The sequence below is a fragment of the Heterocephalus glaber genome, unplaced genomic scaffold (genome assembly GCF_053883595.1).
Source record: "Heterocephalus glaber isolate CG9 unplaced genomic scaffold, H.glaber_assembly_v1.0 deba00001465, whole genome shotgun sequence".
Taxonomy (NCBI): domain Eukaryota; kingdom Metazoa; phylum Chordata; class Mammalia; order Rodentia; family Bathyergidae; genus Heterocephalus; species Heterocephalus glaber.
The window spans coordinates 16,889,903-16,910,086 of NW_028258312.1; the positions used below are offsets into that span (position 1 = coordinate 16,889,903).

Consider the following 20,184-nt stretch of genomic DNA (forward strand, 5'->3'; position numbering starts at 1 on the left):
TAACATCAGAAGGATTGGAGTCAATGAAGAAACAGGAGAGAGTGCAAATGACATTAAAAAAAAAAACTGTTCACAGAAGTGATGGCAGAAAACTTCACAAGGAGGGGAAAAGAACTTGACATACAGAAAAGTGAGCCATATAGGACTCCAGCTAGGCTTCATCAAAAAAAACTACACATAGGCATACAATTGCTAAGATTCCAGAAACCCAACAGAAGAACAAAATTCTACAAACAGAGAAAAGAAACAAATCACATACAAAGGAAAGTCCATCAGAATCACAGCAGGCTTCTCAACAAACACTCAAGGCAAGAAGAGCTTGGAGTGATGTATTTCAAGCCCTAGAGGAAAACAGCCTCCAACCCAGATTGATGTACCCTGCAAAACTATCATTCAAAATTGATGGAGAAACAAGATACTTTCAGGACAAAGAGCACCTTAAGAACTTCATGAGTACGAAACCAGAACTCCAAAAAATTTTAGACAATATCCTAGGAAAAGACAACGAGGATCACAACCCCAGGAAGCCCAGCAGAATGAATCTGTCAGGCGCGACAAGAAATTAAACACAAATGGGGAGAATCCAACAAACAGAAAAGGTCAATGATAAGTCAATATATATGAGTTATAACCATCAATGTTAATGGTCTCAATTCACCAATCAAAAGAAATAGACTGTGAGAATGGGTCAAGAAGCAAGATCCAACAATATGCTGCACACAAGAAACACATTTAATTCAAAAAGAAACTCATACTCTGAAAGTTAAAGGGTGGAAAACAATACTCCATGTGACAGGAACCTGAAAAAAAAGCAGGAGTAGCTATCCTCTCTGCAGATCAAGTGGAGTTCAAACCAAACTCTGAAACACTCTGGTCCCATGAATTTCAGATAAGGAATACTCAACTTGTATGTACAAACCTATTGTAAACATGTGTTTTTCATTCCTCTCCAGAAAAAACTTAAGAACAGGACTATTGGTTCTTAACAGTAATAAAAGAAATTTCTATATTGTTTTTCAAAATGGTTTTATCATTTTACATTCACATTATCAGTATTAGAAAGTTCTAACTGGTTCACACCTAAGCTGACATTTCTTCTTTTAAAACTTTTAACTTCATCTCCCTAATGAGTGTATAATTCAATCTTGTTATTGTACTGATTAGTATTTTTCTGATTCTAGTGTTGCACACCTTTCCTTGTGCTGTACTGGCTATTTACCATCTTCTTGTGTCTTCTTTCTAATTGGGTTGTCTATTAATGATCTATAAGAGTTCTTTATATATTCTGTCGTATATGCATTGTAAATATGGTTTGTTTAAGGACTACTTTTCATTTTCTTAACGATGTCATTTAAAGTTCTAAATTTTGATGGAATCTCATGTATCAATTTTTTTCTTTTATACATCATGTTTATGTATCCTAGGAAATTCTTGCCTACCCTAAAATTCATAAGCATTTTCCCTTATAATTTCTTCTTAAAGTTTTATAGTTTTAGTCTTTCATTTTTAGGTTCATAGATCCTTTCAAGTTATTTTTATGCATGGAAATAAAGGGTTGAGGTTAATTTTTTATATATGGATACCAGGTGTTCTAGTGCCATTTGCTGAAAACAGTCTTTTCCTCTGCTCTTCAATTGAGTTCATGTTCTATAAAATGTTATGTTAAACAATCTTTCAAAACTCAGAGGACCATATATGTGTGGTTCTATTTCTAGATTATCTGATTTATTCCAATGATCTATATGTCTTTCCTTACACCAACACTGCCGTGATTACTGTAGCCTTAGAGGAAGTCTTAAAATTAGGTACTAAATGTCTTCCAACACTGTTGGGTTTTTTTTAACTTTTCTAGGTCCTTTGTACTCCTACATAACTTTTAAATTTCAATATCCAATTCTTCATTTATAGCAAGTATACATAGACCTGAATTTTTATATATACCTTGTGTTTTCTAATCCTGCTAAATTCAAATACAAGTTCTAGGGGCTTCTAGAGATTTCTTAGTATTTTCTCTGTAGATGACCATTTCATCTACATATAAAGATTTTACTTTTACCTTGCCAATCCTATCTTAATTGTGTCATTTTATTGTGAGGCTATTTTGGTTTGGGCCTAGGTTTCAAAGTTTAATGGACAGATGAATAGTAGGCATATCTGCCCTTGTTCCCCACCTTGGGGAGAGAGCATTCTATCTTCTCCATTCATATAAGGCGTTCTCACTGGAAGTATGGAGTACATGTCTTTAATCTGTTGAGAAGGTTCTGTTCTACTTCTAGTCTCCTGATAGCTTTTACCATGAACAGCTGTAGAATTTAGTCCAATACTTTTTCTCCAACTACTGACAAGATCATATGGCTTTTTCCTTTCTGTTAAAATGATGACTTTTGGGAGTGGATCTTCCAATGCTGAACCAACACTGCCATCCCTATAATAAAACCACTTTCGACATACTGCCAGATCTGACTTCTAATAGTTTGTTGTGTTAAACAAATTTCTATCTATGTTCACACTTTTTTCTTCTATTATCTTTATCCAGTTTTAGGATTAGCACAATTTTGATTTGCTAAAATAAGGGGAGAAGTGTTCCTTTCTTTTTTCTGTTTTAAATGTTTGATATAATTTATCAGTTAAAATGTATATGAGCCTGCTGCTGTCATATAGGTAGGTTTTCAAGCTAGGAATATACTTTCTTTAATAGGTGCTATTCAAATTTTATATTTCCTCCAGAGTTAGTTTCATTAATTTGTCTTCCAAGGTACTTCTTAGAAGTTGTCAAATTTATTTCAAAAAAGATTTTTGTAATGTGCTTTCTATATCCTTTTAAATTCTGTAAAATCTGTGGTAATGTCTCCTAGATCTTGATATTGTAATTTTAAAAATGTATAATTGGTATTTTGTAATAGGAAGAAAAGGTCTAAAGGAGCAGGGGAAGTGAGAGGGGTAGGGGAAAGGAAAGAAGGGAAAAGAAAAACTATGAGAAAAGGAAAAAAATGGAAACAAAGTCTTTGCAAATAGGGAAGGGTGGAGGGGGTGAAGGGAGGGCAGGGGAAGGGGAAAAAAATAAGAACCAAGATACTCATGTAATGGTTCAAGATCCCAATGATGAATTTAACTGTATCTTATACCTAAAATGTACCAATAAAATTAATGGGAAAATATATTAATAGTATTTGTATTTTATAAGGTATATATGTTTCTTTTATTTTAAATTTTGAAATTTTATGTTTCTTAAAATAAATTTGAACACAAAGCAGAACTGGTATTTGTAAAGAACAAGAGTATTTCAGAGTGGGATTTTACCATAACATTATGAGTATAATGAGATTCTCCTACTAAATAAACAATTAAACTCCCTTAGAGAGGGTCCAAAAATGTACCTACTAGATGTCAAATTCTGAGAAAGAGCCATGTTTCATATGCATTTATTACATTCCTGGATAGATGCTGCTTTTGACCTGTTGTTAGCACACACGTACTCAAACAGTAACTTCAAGTTAATGTATTATAATTCTTTTGATTTGGGGTCATTTAAAAGTTGTTAGTGAAAGACCTCCTGAGAGAATTTTCTTACCAGTAATTTCCAAAGCACTTATTTTAAAAATCCAAACAGTGGTTTAGAATTCCAAATGAGCAACAATGTGTGTTTTTAGACTAAAAAATGAAAATACTTTTCAAACTAAATATTTTAAAATCAATTTATTTCGTGTTTACTCATCAATTTTTCACTTCTAGACTCTATATTTTCCCTGAAACAGTTGACAGTTTTGCTTTTGGTATTAAATAACATAGGACTAGTTTACCTAAAGGACCATCTGTTGTTCTCTGGGCAGTCACGACAATTCTGAGGCCTTCAGGACTGTATTCTGTGGTTTCTCGTTAAGGGAAAAGGACGTCTTCTATCATGAGCCTATGCCTCAGAAATGTCCATTCCAGATGCATCAGAATACAGCTGTTACATGTGTCAAGTGAGACAGGTTGTTTTAGTTCCATTATACGTGAATATTCCTTAGTTCTTTGTTTGTTCTTAGGGGGTTTTTTATTTCATTAGGCTGGCCTTGCAATATGGACACGGTATGTTACTAACACAATGAAGGGTTTTCTTGACTTTATTTTACGATTGACTGCTGATATTTATTATAAAGGCATACAGGAAAACAAAGTCCTATTTATTATTTTTAACAAGACTTAAGCAATGAATATTTATGCCCTTTTATGATCCCATGAGTGGAGGACTCTGCTGCAACTTTAAAAATCTCCTAACTTAGTCTTAGAAAGTTCAAAATGATGTAAACTAAGTGCACATACAATAAGGGTAGAGTGTAATGAGTAAGGGTAAACAAGGGTAAAGAAATTCATGCTGATTCAGTAGGAAAGATGAAGGAAATCTTTATTTTAGTGCATTTTTTATTAAATTGCAAAAGAACTCAGTGACATATATTGGCAGAAAAGAATGTGCTAAAAACTACTCAGTCTATCCTAAAATTTCTTCTTCTTTAAGAAAATCATATTAAATTTGGTTAAACATGAGTACATACTTTTTGAAGTGAAAATAACCTCAGGATTTTATTGTCTTCATAATAAAATAGAAGGTAAAGCTTAGAGCTGGGTACTTAGCCCTTTCTCTTCCTGTCTCCTCCCTGCTGAGAGTTTGCATCTCCCTACAGCCAGCTTTCTCTTCATCTGCAGTTGTGCCCATCACACTAAGCCTCAGCACAATCTGTTTTGTTGTTTTAGCCTTTTTCAGGAAAACTGGCTTAGTCTGCGCACCACAACCACACTGCTTCCTGTCACAACACTGCTTTCCTTGGTCATACAGAAAAATTCTTGCCCTTGCCCACCCTGCACTGTGTCAGCTGTGAGATTCATGCTTACCACAATTCTTATAGAAAGTCCAGTGGGTTTTAGGAAAATTCACTTCGTTTGCCAGAGCTCCAGCAGCATGGAAAGCCATATATATATAATATATATAATATATTTTGATTTGTTGTTTATGTAATTCATAAGTTATTTGAACATATAAGCAATTAATATTATTTTATCAGATTCTCAAGTATCTATGGCATAAAAATCAAAAGACATGGGCCATGGGCCATGTGGGTATGAGAAGATAACAGTGGTCTAGAAGCAAACCAAAGGGAATACCAAGAAGTAGGAATCACTTCTGAAAAGCAAAAGAAGACCCAATATGAAATAGATGAACATAGTCATCTTTAGAAATAGCAAATTTTAACAAATCCCTGTAGATATGTTAACAGAATGAGGTCACAGTGATCCCAGATCTGCAGTGAGAAGCCCAGACTGTCTCCAGGACTCATTCCTAACAACAAATATGACTTTCCACTCCAGTTTATATCAATTGACAAATGAAATGAGAGAATTAAGCAGCTAACAAATTTACTACAGTGTGTCCAATTTTCTTGTTAGAAGAGCTGCAAATCTAGAGAAAAACCAAGGGCAAAAAAGGGAGAGATTATGTCTGTTATATTCTGTACATCCAAGGAACACAGACCTGGCTTCTTGCAGAAAAAAAATATATATCATTCAGACACTAGTTACTTGACACCAGAGAAAATTACTTCTCAAGCTTTACCCTAGGCTGAGTTAGATTCCCTAACACACACGCGCACACACACACACACACACACACACTGCAAATTCTTTGTTCCCATTTTATAGAGTGTCCTACAGTTTACTAATTTTATTTTACAATTTCCTACACATCTAGAAAGCGATATCCCAGATGTAGGACATGAGTATATCTCCATAGCAAATAAGTTCACTCTTATAAAACCACCTCAGAAGAGTTCAGGTAGTACATATTGACAGATTCAACAATGCTCATAGGAAAACAAACAGCACAATTTCCTGGACTGGAAATCATACATCATAAAAAGCAGTCCAGAGCACCTCCCCTCTGCCTCAGGAGCTTTGTATATGTCTCATCTCCTAACGTCCCTGTGCAGCAAAAAGTCACCAAGAGAGAGGTCAACTCCCAAGGAGTCCAAAACAAGGCAGATGAGTAAAATATGTATAATTAGTTGTACTGTAAGACAAAATGAATTGGCTATCACAGAACTTCAAGAACCATGTAAACACTGACAAGAAGGTGGTTACATTTTTCTGAAGGAATAATACAAGCTTAATAAAGAGTCAGTCAAAAAACATTTTTTGAAGCAGGGCATGGTGGTGCATTCCTGTAACCCCAGAAGGCTGAGCCAGGAGGATCACTGCAATTTTGAGGCCAGCCTGGGCTACATAGTGAGAGGCTGTCTCAAAACAACAACAGCAATAACAATAATAATAATAATAATAAACATTTTTCAGCCATTGTGGCATTGAGCCAAGATTTGAATTTTAACAGAGGTGAAGAAAAGGAAATTCCAAGCTAAAATAAAAAGAATTCCATGAGTAAAGTGTGGCATGTACCTCAGTAAGTCAGATATAATAATTTGATTGATTGCATGATATGTAACAAAGAAAAGGTTATAAAGGTAAGTATCTTAGTTACATTTCTCATTGCTGAGACAAAATACTTGATACCCAAAGTTAAAGGGGAAAGGGTTTATGTAGCTAACAATTTGTAGAGGTTTCAGTTCATAATCGGCTGGCTCCAAGCCACAGTGGCACTTGGCAGAGGGGTGTCGCAGAGGAGAAACAGTTCATGGCACCCACATGGTAGCAAAAGCAACAAGGAAACCTTACCAGTCCTTCTGCCCCTTTTATCTTATTCAGAGTACTGGGATTTTTATCTTATTCAGAGTACTGGGATTAGGGCAGTGCCAAACCAATCAGTGTACTGGTTTAGTAATCACACGCCCTTAATCCCAGAACCACACACTCCAGATTCAACCACCTCTGAAAAGGCCCCACATGAGGCCTTGGGGGGACATCTAGACCCAAACCATAACAACACCCAAAGTTAAAGGAGGAAAGGTTTATTTCAGCTCACAGTCTGAGGTTTCAGTCCATAATCAGCTGGCTCTGAGGCAGGGTGGCAGAGCAGAGGGGCATCACAGAGGAAAAACAGTTTATGGTGGGCAAAAGACAGCAAAAGCATTAAGCAGCAAGCAACAAGCAACCCTGTTTCTGTCCCTTAGGGTAGTAGCACTCACACCCTTAATCTTAGCATGGCATGGTGAATCAATCCCAACATCACATCTTTTTTATTTTTGATATGGTTGCTATAAACTCTTTTTATTTTTTTTTGAGACAGTCTCTCACTATTTAGTTCAGGGTGGTCTTGAGCTCACTATACAGCCTAGGCTGGCCTTAAACTCATGGTGATCCCCTGCTTTAGCCTCCCACATGCTAGGATTACAAGTGTGGACCACCATGCCCAAATCGAGCATCATATTTTTGATCCCAGTGTCACACACCTGAGATCCAGTCACCTCCAAACAGCTCCACCTATGACTGCTTCAGGCTATGGCGGGGGGGGTGGGGGGGTCATCTAGACACAGCCCTAACAGTAAGTTAATTTGAATCTGCGCTGGTCTTCTTAGTATACCAACCTAAGGTGTGTGAACTTATTTTTATTTAATAAGAACCTGGAACAAAGACTTTTTCCAAAGCAGGATACTACCAACTGTTAGGTGTCATCTATGTTTCCAGAAGATCACTCTGGCTATCAGAAAAAGAAACAAATTTTGTATGAAAGAGGCAAGAATCATGGGGAAGTTATTGTGATGGTGGAAGTTAGTTAATAAGAACCTGGAGTAGCAGGGTACCAAAAGGAATCAAAAGAAGTTAAAACATACATATGTCATTATTAAATTTAGACAGCAACACAGTTGTTTTATTGATATGCCTGGTACATTTAAAATTTGATATTAAATTACAACATTCACTTACAAGCACACAGAAGACAATATCAATCAAAATTAATTTGATGGTGTATGTGTTTACAGTCTACTTACTGCAAACCTCAAAAATGAAAGAAAAACCAACATTATCAGTACAATCCGTGATCTTCCCAGTTTTCTAAAGATATAGCATTAATCAAATTAAATTGATTATTTCTCTCAATCAAGAAAGTTAGTGACAATTAAAATACCTAGTCACCTAGAACTGAGGAATAAGAAGATAAATATAAAAATCCTGAGTCTTTCAAAGAATCTTCACCAAGGGGTGTAAAATGAAATCTATACACCAAGTCTTCTTGGAATATTCATTGGTTCCTGCATTCACTCACTCATTTGGCCAACATTTATTGAGCACTCACTATATGTGAGGTGGAATATTGCTTCTGCCTAAATAAAGATGGAGACAAAGTTGCTGCCACCTTCAAAGAGCTCATAACCTAGTAAGAGCAGCAGCCAAAAAAGTCAAAAGCAACTGACTGTCCTGATATAGTGGAACATAGGGCAAATTGAGGCACGGACTTGAAGGGAGGCAGGGTGGAGTAATGACAAAAATTTGCCCAAAATATGGAAAATCTATGTAGTAATGAAGGAAAAGTGATGCTTACTCAGATGGTGAGTGAAAAAGAGAAGGATACTCAGAAGAAAGAGAGTAGTGGGATATGTAAAAGCAGAGAGGCGAAGTGTGGAAAGTGGCCCAACTAGAAGCTGCAGGCATTCAGAAAGGCTGGATTTGGTAGCTGATATTAGGAAAGGAAAGGAAAATTAAGCTTCTGAGGGAGGAATGATAATTAATTCGGTCCCTAAAATACATTAGAATTTAAACTGATGGAAAGTCAGTGACGGGCTTCAAGTGATATAATCTTAATCGCTTCAGTTTTTCTTTAAAGGATAAAATTTTACACTCTCAAATTTTGACTCAAGCTCAATAATGTAAGTGTCTTACCAAGTTTACAAAAGAATTTTTCATATTCCAAAAATCTTCAAGTTTAAGTAATGATTAATGAAATCCTCATATTGAAAGGGTAGGACTTTGTATTCCTTATACTTTGGATTGATTTATCTTAGAGTTTAATATAAGTATGCAGCTAAAGACAACTTAATGTTTTCTTTTAGTGTTATATATAAGAAATTTTTCATGATTATGACACATCTAGATTACTGTTTGACTAAATGTTAGTAAAAATTAATCATTATTAAAGCATTTAATCCCTAAGAGATAAAGGTGGAACCTTCATTCTTTTCTGTAGTAAGTAAAAAATATTTACTTTAACCCAGTACAAGAAAAGGCTGCCACACACTGTAGCACACATTCCTTCTCCACCCTGCCTCCAGATTGCTGAAATTTATCATGGGCCATGGTTTTCTGGTTGGACACTCAGGAGGGAAAAATGTATGTCATTGAGATTACTGAACTGAAAAATTTTCTGAAGATTAAAATGAATAATTGATAATTTGAAATAGGAAAAAAGGTCCAAAGATGAAAGATGAAGGGAGGGGAAGGGGAAAGGAAAAGAGGGAAAAGAAAACCTATGAGAAAAGAAAAAAAAATGGAAATGAAATCTATGTAAATAGGGAAAGTTGGAGGGGGTGAAGGGTGCACAGGCAATGGGGAGAAAAATAAGAACCAAGATACATCATGTACAGGTATAAACACCCAATGATAAATGTAAATGAATTGTACACCTAAAATGTACCAATAAAAGAACTTTAAAAAAAAGATACTAGTGTTGAAATAATTTTACACACCTACCACAGCCTTGCTCATGTTTTCCAGCTAAAGGTGAATTGAGGCTCAGAGCACTTAAATGACCTGTATGATTATGCATTCAATGTTCTCAAGAACTAATGAATAGAATCCAGGTCTCTCCATTGTACACTGCTGTTTGCACTCCTGTGACATATCGATGAGTTCACGCTTACTTTATGTACCACATAACCACTTGACAACAACTTAGTACAATTCAGGTATTCTTCCTCCTTCTGTGGATCCCATATCCAACAAAACTGCTCCCTGCCAACACTGCATTATCTCACAAGTCTGTCTGGCTTCCATGGCCTGTTAGTTATTTTTCCAACTGAGATTCAAATCTGTCACTTCATTAGTCTATTTGATATTTATCCAAATTGGTCACTTAGTGCTACTATTATAATTTCCCTAAGTCAAGTCTCTTTCTCCAATTAAACTACCTGCTTGTTTTAGAATGAGTGCTTCAAACTACTGTTCCTATCATTGTCTGCCAGCTTAAAGTCCTCCAATGGCTGAGCATTGCCTTAGGAGTATTGGATACGACATGATTTGGACTCTGGCCATGTCTCCCACCCTCATGCGACATGTACACTGAGGGTATTTTGCTAAATATGATGTGCTGTCTCTTGCCTCTTTTGTTAGCTGTCTTTGAAATTGCTTTCTCCTCCTGATCACATAACTAACTTGTTCTCACCTTTCAGGATAACCTCAAGTTAAACTTTGTTTGGAAAGAATTGGCATTCCTCTGACACTTAGACGTGTTAGGTGCCTCACATCAAAGTTCCTGAAGCACCTTGGGCACAAATCAATCAAAGGACAGATGATCCAACTGCAATAAAAACTGTAAGCTTACATGTGCACTTCTTCTACTAAACTTGAAAGGTAGAGTTCCACATTAATTTCTGCCTCACTAGAAATAGCATAACAAAATGATATTTGCTGAATAAATGAAAAAATGATTAAAAGGAGTCTGTTAGTTACTTTTCTCTTGTTGCTGAGACAACATACTCAATACCCAAAAAGGAGGAAAGGATTTTTAGCTCAAAGTTTTCCGAGGCTTCAGTCCATAATCGGCAGGCTCCAAGGCACAGCAGCATGGGAGAGGCACAACAGTTCATGGTGGACCAAAGGAAGCAAAGCAACAAGGGAACCAACAAAGGACCTTAATAATGTCTGTTGGCCCCTTTCATATTCTATCTAGGATACCAGGATAAGGATGGTTTCAAACTAAGCAGTGGACTAATTTAGTAATCACACACCCATAATCCCAGCATCATACCCACTATATTGACAACCTTTGAAAGAAAAGCCCTAGCTCACTCACCTGAGGCTTTGAGGGAAGATTGACATGCAAGCCATAACATTCTGCCCTGGTCCCCCGAAGACTCATGCACATCCCTTTATGCAAAAGGCATTTAGTCCATCTCCAAGCCTTGTCAAAGTCCTAACAGTTTCAGTGTTGCTGAAGAGTCCAAGTCCAAGGTCTCCTCTGAGATTTAAGGCAAAGTCTTAGCTGCACACCCCTTTGCACATGCAGAGAAAGTTAAACCCTTCCAACATGTCAATGGCACAAGATAGACATTTCCATTCCAAAAGTCACAAACAGGGGGACACAAGGGACTAGGAACAAAGTAAGTTCAAAATCCAGCAGGACAAACATTACATCCCAGAGTTCCACTTCCACCATTCCTGGCAATCTGTAGCAAGTTGTGAACTCCAAAGGGCTTGAGTGGCTCCACCCCTAAGGCACACTGTAGCTCCCATGGCTTCTCTCTGGGGCGGGCTCTGCTCCCTCCTTCCAGCTTTCCTCAGGTAATCCACGTTCCTGGCTTCTGAGGTCACCACTGCACCTTCCCCATCCTACACGTGACCCTCTCAGGGGCACGCTGCCTGGCCTCTCGGGCCTTCTTCCAGAATCTGGGTGGAAGCCAAAACAAAGTGGATGACACCGAGGTCTGCTGCCAGGCGGAGGAGCAGTAGCCAGGCTTCCATCTCTCTTGGCTACAGAGGTCCAGTGTCTGTGAACCAAATCCCAAGGAACAACTTGCCCGGGCCACTACCATTCTGGAACATGGTGCTCCAGGGCTCTCTTCTCAAAGGAGTGTCTTTCATTTTTGCAATTTTGAGGCTACAAAGGGTGGAATCCTGCTGTTTCCTGTGATGCCCTCAGGCCACCATTTCTGTTCTCCTGCTCTGCTCTATCTTTGCAGGCCACAGCTTTACCGGAGCTTCCGTTCTGGTCAACCTCAACATATTTAAAATCATTCCGCTGGCCTCTTTGCTCTTGATCCTCAACATAGATCTGCCTAAAAGTCCCCAAGAGTGGCTGCATCACTGCCTCAACATGAGACTGCCTTGAAACTTCTTCTGCAAGATTACTGAGTGGGCCATCCTTAATCAGGGTCACAGGCAGTCTTTGGACACAAGGAAAACACAGACAAACTTTCTGCCGAGTTATAACACACATTGTCTGGAGTCCAAAAGGCACTAGGGTCCTTCTTCCCGCAGAAAATCCTAAGCCTGGGCGTTTTTAATTTTCATTTTCTCATTTTTAGCTTTTGTGAGACAGGGTGCCTCTGTGTAGTTCAGGCAGGCCTTGAAGCCACTGTGTAGCCCAGGTGGGCCTGGAACCTGCCGAGATCCAATCCTTCTGCCTCAGCCTCCCTAGTGCTGGGAATACAGGCCTGCACCACCAAGCCCCCCTCTAAGCCTGGCCTTTACTGGCAGGATTCCTACCAGCCTTCTGGTCTTCTGAGCTCTGACCAGGATCTCCCATGCAGCACACCCTGAGGCGTTCCGGCTCTAGTTTTTCAGCCCACATCTCTGAACCTTTTGTCACTCTTTCCTTTCCAGCAAGCCAGCTCCAAAGGCTGCTACACCACGCGGTCAGGTGCAGTCCCAGGAACGACCCCACTTCTCTGATATCAAATTCTGTCTTGGTTGCTTTTCTCTCCTTGCTGAGACGAAACACCCAGGACCCAAAGTTAAAGGCCACAGGCTGCAGAGGTCTCAGTCCGTAATGGGACCCGAAGGCAGAGAGGCCCGTGGCACAGGGGTGTCAGAGAGAAGAAGCAGCCCATGGCAGGCACAGGCAGCAAAGGCAGTGAGAGAATTTAGCTGCCTCTTTCTGGCCCTTTTATCTTTTTCACAGGGCTGGGGCTGGGGAGCACTCACAACTCTAATCCTGGTGCTCCGGGGCCCTCGAATAGCACTCTGAATTGATGATCCCGGTGTCATGCTCTAGGTCCAGCCACCTCTGAAAAAATCTCACCCAAAACAGCATGAGGCTTTGAGAGGACATCGACACACAACCGGTAACAATGAGTAAATAATAAAATGAATGTATGAGTGTCTGTAATGCAAATGTTTGAAATTATAAGTTGTATGGCAGGCACAAGTAAAACGATACTCCTGGCCAATGGATACTAGAAATACGTGATGTTTTAAATCTGCATTTTACTAACTGTAAAATAGAAATATGCTTGTGAGTGAGATTTATTTTTATGAGCATGTTTTCTAGCGAAGCTCATGTGGCTTTTAATTGTTTTCCTCTTTAAGCCAAAATGTCTTCAGAGTGTTCTGAAATCCTCAAGATAAAAATGATCAAATTTTTGAACTCAGGGTGAAGAGGCCCCTATAAATGTTAATTGCTCCCTTCAATTTGAGCGAGTAACACTTGAGTATATTGGCTCAGCACAGTTCAGGGACTGGAAGACCCACCTTAGGGAGGGTTATCTGGGCTTGGACCACCCACCCTAGGGAGGGTTATCTGGGCCTGGACCACCCACTTTAGGGAGGTTATTTGGGCCTGGACCACCCACCCTAGGGAGGTTATCTGAGCCTGGACAACCCACCCTAGGGAGGGTTATCTGGGCCTGGACCACCCACCCTAGGGAGGGTTAGGGTTAGAATGGTATAAAAGGGAAGCCAAGAAGGAAGCGTTGTTCACATCCTTCAGAACAGCTCCAGTCTTTGCTCTGACCTCGGGCACGCCACCTCCTGGCTTCCTTCTAGCAAGGACATTTCAGCCTCCAGCAGGGACCCTCAGACCTTCTGATACCGACGCTCACGGGACCCTACTCTGAGCTCCAGGCCTTCGGATCCTCAGTCCTCAGACAGACCTTTTGCGTCCCTCAACACCCAACACCGAGAGCGGCCACTGTAAGCCAATTTTGTGAACTCTTATATATCTTATACTAACTCTGTTTTCTCTAGTCAGCGCTGACTCATACAATCCCACTCCTACCTTTTGACTAACTGAGATACCTACAAAGCCAGACATCCCCTGAATAGGGAATGTGGGAGATTATATGCTGTGACTGTTGCTGTGGGCCAGGGCTATCAAATTTTGGCGAAGGAGGTATGAACGAATTGTAAACTGCTACTAACAAACTGCAAGTGCGATAGGTAAAAGAGTCAATCGGATTAAGGAACGTGCCCCTCCCCTTTTAAACCTCTGGCTAAATGCCACACAAAGTCTTCCTCTGATCTTCTCAGTGACCTTTTCACTACTAATTAATTTCTTTTTCATGTTCTAGGAATACATATATATGTCTGTCATTGCCCTTCCTATGATTCATTATAAGGCAGGAGCAAAGCAAAAAAAAAAAAAAAAAAAAAAAAATTGGATAGTGAAGGTTTAATTGCCCAGTTTTTGCACGCTTTCTAATAAGCAATGAAAAACCTTCACAGCAGGTACGGTATGAGATGAAGTGCTTTTTCATGAATAATTCATTTTTATTTTTAAAAAAACTACTTCTGCTGGGATACAGTTTGCAATAATGTTTTTTCGAGAGACATCAGTGAAATTCTGAAGCTGTCATTGGCCATTTGTCTTACTTCAGATTCAAAAGGTCACCCACTTGACACAGTGCAGACAAAAACTGCCCTTTGGTTCTGTCCGGGACGACATGTCATCGTCCACGTTTTTGATCTTTTTTTTTATTATTAAGTTTATCCGTACGTTTTAGGTGCCCAATGTGATGCCATTCATCATTGGGAATTTGTACAATGATTGAAACCTTAAGAGTGGAGAATTTTATGCTACCTAGTAAATATCCGTGCTACCTTAGAAAAATTAAGCTCTATCAAACTTCCCTAATAAGTCAAATTCAACAGAATTCTCTAAGAAGGTAGAAGTCATCGCAGCGGCCCTTGCTGTAAAACACCGGGAGAATGTATGCAAAAAGTCTTCTTCTGCCCTGCGCCTCATGGCCCAGCACAGCTCATCACTGGGAAATCGTACTTTCCTCACCACCCTCCTCCTTCCTCTTCCCCGGCCCCTCCCGGTTCTCAGTGTGGGACTGGGGGTTAAGCCCTGGCCTCCACACAGACCCACCTCCCCAGGCCTCTCTTCTGGTTACTTATTTGTATGTCTTTCTTTTTCTTTAGTTTTGTTGCTCCAGAGCTACCTAGAGAGAGGCAGAAGACCAGCGAGACTCGGGAGCTTGCTCCTCTCCTCAGCAGCAGCAAGAACAGCATGTTCCCGAGTGGGCAAGAGAGGTGTTTCACGCCTGGAGTTTGTAGGGGAGGAGATAACTGTCGCCCCGGGCAGGACCCCTCCAACTCCAGCACTCCCTCCAGGGTAGCCTGCCTGTATTTCCAGAGCGGGTTCTGCCTGTATAGAGACTACTGCAGATATGAGCACAGCAGGCCACTGAATCGGGAAGGAGGCCCTGCTAGGGGTCTAACCGCCAAAATGCCCCTTGGCGCTGCCTGGAGCCTGTCCTCTGTGGTCGGACCACTCCTGGAGAAGACAGATCAGGGAGGGCCTGAGTCCAGGGGCGCCAGCTCCCCAGCCTTAGGCCCAGGGTCCCGGGATTGTTTGGAAGCCGTCGAGTTCATGCCCGGGCAGCCCTACCGCAGCCGCACCGCCCCCGCCTACACAGAGGTGCCCTTGCTGGTGGGCTCCGTGCTCAGGGAGACCAAGAAGCAACTCTGCCGCTATGCTGCCGTGGGACAGTGCCGCTACGGGGACCGCTGCGTGTACCTGCACGGCGACGCCTGCGACCTGTGTGGGCTGCGCGCCCTGCACCCCTCGGATGAGGCCCAGAGGAGCCAGCACAGAAAATCTTGCCTGCAGGCCCTGGAGAGGAACTTGGAGCGGCCCTGTGCGCTGGAGCGCAGCAAGGACTTGGCCTGTGGCATCTGCATGGAGGTGGTGTACCAGAAAGCCCAGCCCAGGCAGCGCAGCTTCGGCATCCTCCCCAACTGCAGCCACATCTACTGTCTCCAGTGCATTCGCCAGTGGAGGCGGGCCAAGGACTTTGAGCGCAAGGTGACCAAGGCCTGCCCCCAGTGCCGCATCTCCTCGCCCTTCGTCGTGCCCAGCGAGTACTGGGTGGAGGACAGAGAGGAGAAGCAGAAGCTGGTCCAGAAGTACAAGGAGGAAATGAGCAACAAGGCCTGCGTGCATTATGCTCAGGGCCGCGGGAGCTGCCCATTTGGAGAGAATTGCTTTTTCAAGCACGCCTATCCCGAGGGCCCCGGACAGGAGACACAGGGCCAGGGAGCTGGAGCGTCCAGAGCTGAGCTGGAGGGCCAGTGAGCACCGAGGAGAGCGAGAGCAGCAGCCCCCACGAGGACCAGGACCAAGTGGGGGTTGACAGCTTTGAGCCGGACCGGGTGACCGTGGGTGGGGAGCACAACCAACCTAGGGACTCCGAGGACTGGTGGCACTTGCTGAAACGGTGAGCCCGAAGACTTGGAGGACTTGGCCCCATAGCAGCTCGGCCGGGCCCCTGAGCCTCACAGGGCCAGGCGGTGCCTGGCTTTCCCGGGCAGGCCCCTCATCTCCGGGGACTGTGGTGAACACTCACCGGACCTGCCCTCCGCCGCCCTTCCCCAAGACGCTGTCCTTTTCTCTGTTTCAAAAAGTTGCAAAAATAAATCTTGAAGTTACTTTTGTGGCGTATCGTCTGTTTAATGAACTCTCGGCCTAGGTTTGTTGCTTATAGCCTGTTTTCTGCCCGGTTGTGCTTGCGGACCTCCCACACTCATCTCAGGTCTCCCGGGTTCAAGGGGAGAAGCGCGGGCCACGCTCCGGGGTCCAAGGTGGGGGTGCCTAGGATTTAGCTCAGTGGCTCTGCGCTTACCTGGCAAGCGCAAGGTCCTGAGTTCGATTCCTGGTACCACAAATAAACAAACAAACCAGGTAGGGGTGCCGGTGCAGGGACCTGAGCTGGGGAGTGAGTGGCCTTCTGCTCCGGAGGTACCTGTGGGTCCTGGGCCGCAGGGAGACCCACGAGTCCGGGCTCTGTGTCTGTTCCCTGTGACCCCACGCCTTGCGCTTCTCCTGCGGTTTCGTTCTCTTGTTTCTTTGCACGCAAGGGCACTGTACTACTGCGAGGCCAGAGCTAGGCAGCGGTGGGCTCAGCGTGACACGAACGCTGTGCAAGGACACGCACACGGAGCCACCGGTGGCGTCCCTCAGCTCGGCTTAGCAGTGGACCCCGCGGCCCATGTGAGCCTGAGCAGGTGTGCAGGACCTCCCCTCCCCTGCACTCGCGAAAAGTGCTCAGGCTCGGGGCACAGGCTTGGTTTCAGGCTGTGGGCCCCACGTGGCCCACGGATCTGGAAGGACAGAGCTGTGGACTGGCAGTCAGCGTGGCCCTGCCAGCTGTCTGTCTAGTCCGCCGGGGGTTCGCCAGCAAGGTTAGTGCCTTTCTGGTGCGGACACTCTTGGAACAGCCTTTGTCTTCATCTGAGGGCTTCTGCTGCAGGCCTGGTTTACTTTCCTGGTGCTGCCTCCTTCCGCCTCAGCGCTGCCTGGCCGGCAGGTGTGCTGGAACACTACACCACACCCAGAGGTACCCGTGGTGGAGGCCTACCTGGTTGGCAGCGCTAAGCCACACTTCCACCGAGGGGTACGGGGGACGGTGAGGTTGTTTCCGCAGATGGGCTAAGCTAACTTGTCAGAAGGATTCCTCCACGGGAAATTTGTCTTTGCATTTTACAGCTCTGTTTCCTGCAAATAACGTGGGAGAGGCTCCCGATTTGCCCCCTACTGCTCTGATTCCTCCGACTCCACCCATTCTTTCTCTCTGAGGAGGAAAAAAAAAAACACGAAACAAGTTAATTGTTGCAGGGGTCTCTGTATTCTACAGCTGCCCTCTCTACACTCCTATTAGAAGAGACAATGCAAGAAAAATAGATAAAGACTACACCAACTGCTGTCAAGGATGCCGGGAACCAAGCATCCATTGCTGGCAGGAATGTAGAGTGGTACGCTTGGTACTCTTGTAGAGTGGTACACAGTTTGATCAGTTGCTCGTGCTAGTAAACACAGTCTTGCCATAGAATCCAGCGAACGCACTCTTTGACAGTTAATCACCTGATTTGAAAAGCATGCACACAAATGTTTATAACAGTCTGATTCACAGATACCAAAACCTAGAAGTGACCGAGATATTTTTCCGTAAGTGACTACCCAAACAAATGCTGGTATACATGTACACTAAAATATTATCGTGTAATAAAAAGAAATGAGCTAATAACCCACAAAAGGCAAGGATAATTCTTAAATGTATATGCTGTTGAGGAAAAAGCTAGTCTGAAAAAGGCAGTATGGTTTCATTTATATAACACCCTGGAAAGGCACAACTATAGGTATGATAAACTTTTCAGGGGTTCAAGAGAATGAGGAGGGTTGAATATTTATTAACTGCAACAGTTAGGCTACACTATTGTGAAATAATAATAATTTGGAAAACTGGGTGTTGATTATATGTGAACTGTCCATAATACCTTTCATAAGTCTAAAACCCTTCTTAAATAAAAAGTTAATTTTAACAGTCAACTTGAAGGGATGATGAATAGTTAATTCATTATCTTGAAAACTGATAAATTAAGAGAAAAGTTTATGCACTTATTTGTCATTTTTAATCACCACAATTGATTTCCATAGCTTTGTAGTGTGTGACGTTTGCTGCAGTGAATTACATCTCCCATAATTCCCTTTTCTGTATGGTTTGGTTCGGTTGGGACACAAGGTAATCCAAAAGGCATGCAGTGTGTGGTCTGTAGTGACTCCCAGCACACTGAGTGGCATGCAATGTCTTCCTGTGGCTGACTGAGAATGCAGCTCCAAGCAAGTGGTAGACTCCATCTTTCTAGATGTTAGCAAGAAAAGGATATTTAATAAGCTAGTAACTTAACAGGAAGTTGAAAAGAGCTCTGGATGGAGAAGTGATCAAAACAGAAGGTAGTCTTGTATAATCTACATTAAGCAGTGACATCCCATTGTATCCTGTTGCCTGGAAGTGTCACTGGTTGCAGCTCACACTTGAGAGGAAGGGATTAAACTGAATAGGAGGGTGCACAGACTGTTGAGAACCATTTTAGAAGCTGCCTACCAGTTTGCCTCTGGCCCCCACTGATTTTCATTATTCCCCTCAAGGGAAGATGTAAAGTACACTCGTGCTTCCCACAAAATGACCACAGAACAGAGAGAGCTCTGTTGTCTTTTTTGACTCAATATTTCAAAGTTGAGAAAAGGACTTTGGTCCACCATGGGTCACATGTCTGTTGAGATGATCCTTGATCAAACAACAAGTACTATTTTCACAAACTCACCAGAAATGGAGAGGAGGTCCAGTCCCTGGGAGAAAGTTGTGTATGTGGAAAGCAACCAAAAGGGATCTGCTAGAGGAGTTGCTGGGTGGTGAAAACTGAGTTTTGTTATACTATCCTAATTTTAAATCTATATGAATTATTATGTGTGTTATCTAGATGCATTCATATTTTTGTTTGTTTGTTTGTTTTTAGACAAAGTCTTGCTATATAGCCCAGGCTAGCCTTAAACTCACTCGGCAGCCTCGGGTGGCTTCAAACTCATGGCAATCCTCCTGCCTCAGCCACCTGAGTGCTGGAATTACAGGTGTGCACCACTATGCCTGGCCATCTAGGTACATTTAAAAGGTTCAAAGATACCAACATTTCAATTCAGGCCACTTTACCTGGGCCAATATTTCCCTGATTTTAAAAATTAATAATCTTTATATTCGTACCCATTATGTATTTGTACTTCAGTTTGTTGACAAGTAATGTTTTACACCTAGATTAGAAGTAGAATGATAGGTATTTTTTACTTGAGCAAAGCTTTACCTTTTGTTCGCCTCAGTACATTGCTGTTGTAGATAAATGTCAAAATGATTTTTAGGTATGATTCAAATTTAAATGTTCTCTAGGAGTAGGGGTGTGTGTAGAGCAGTTGTAGAGTGTTTACATGGTGTATGTGAGGGCCTGGAGTTTAATTCCTAGCACTGGAAAAAAATTTTCTAATATAACTCTTGGAATTAAAAAATGCTATATACAAATACATTATGTTTATAAAAGTAATCTATCACCTATAAAAAAGTGATACTACTGATATGTTTTAAATTATATTTTCAACTTTTAGTCTTAGTATAGTATTTAATTTAAGTACAAATACACCCACAAAAATAAATAAATTACTAAGTTATTTTAAGGTGAACTCATAAGTACCACCTAAAACATGAAATAGAACTGTCAAGTCACCTAGAAGCCTCTCCATGTAGCCTGTTATAATTTCCTGATTATCCCAAATTTAGCCAC

General features: G+C 41.8%; 1 pseudogene; it reads left to right on the forward strand.

The window, feature by feature from the left end:
* The first annotated feature begins 10,895 nt into the window (after window positions 1–10,895).
* Window positions 10,896–16,510, forward strand: LOC101703100 (E3 ubiquitin-protein ligase makorin-1 pseudogene; annotated as a pseudogene).
* The last annotated feature ends 3,674 nt before the right edge of the window (window positions 16,511–20,184 follow it).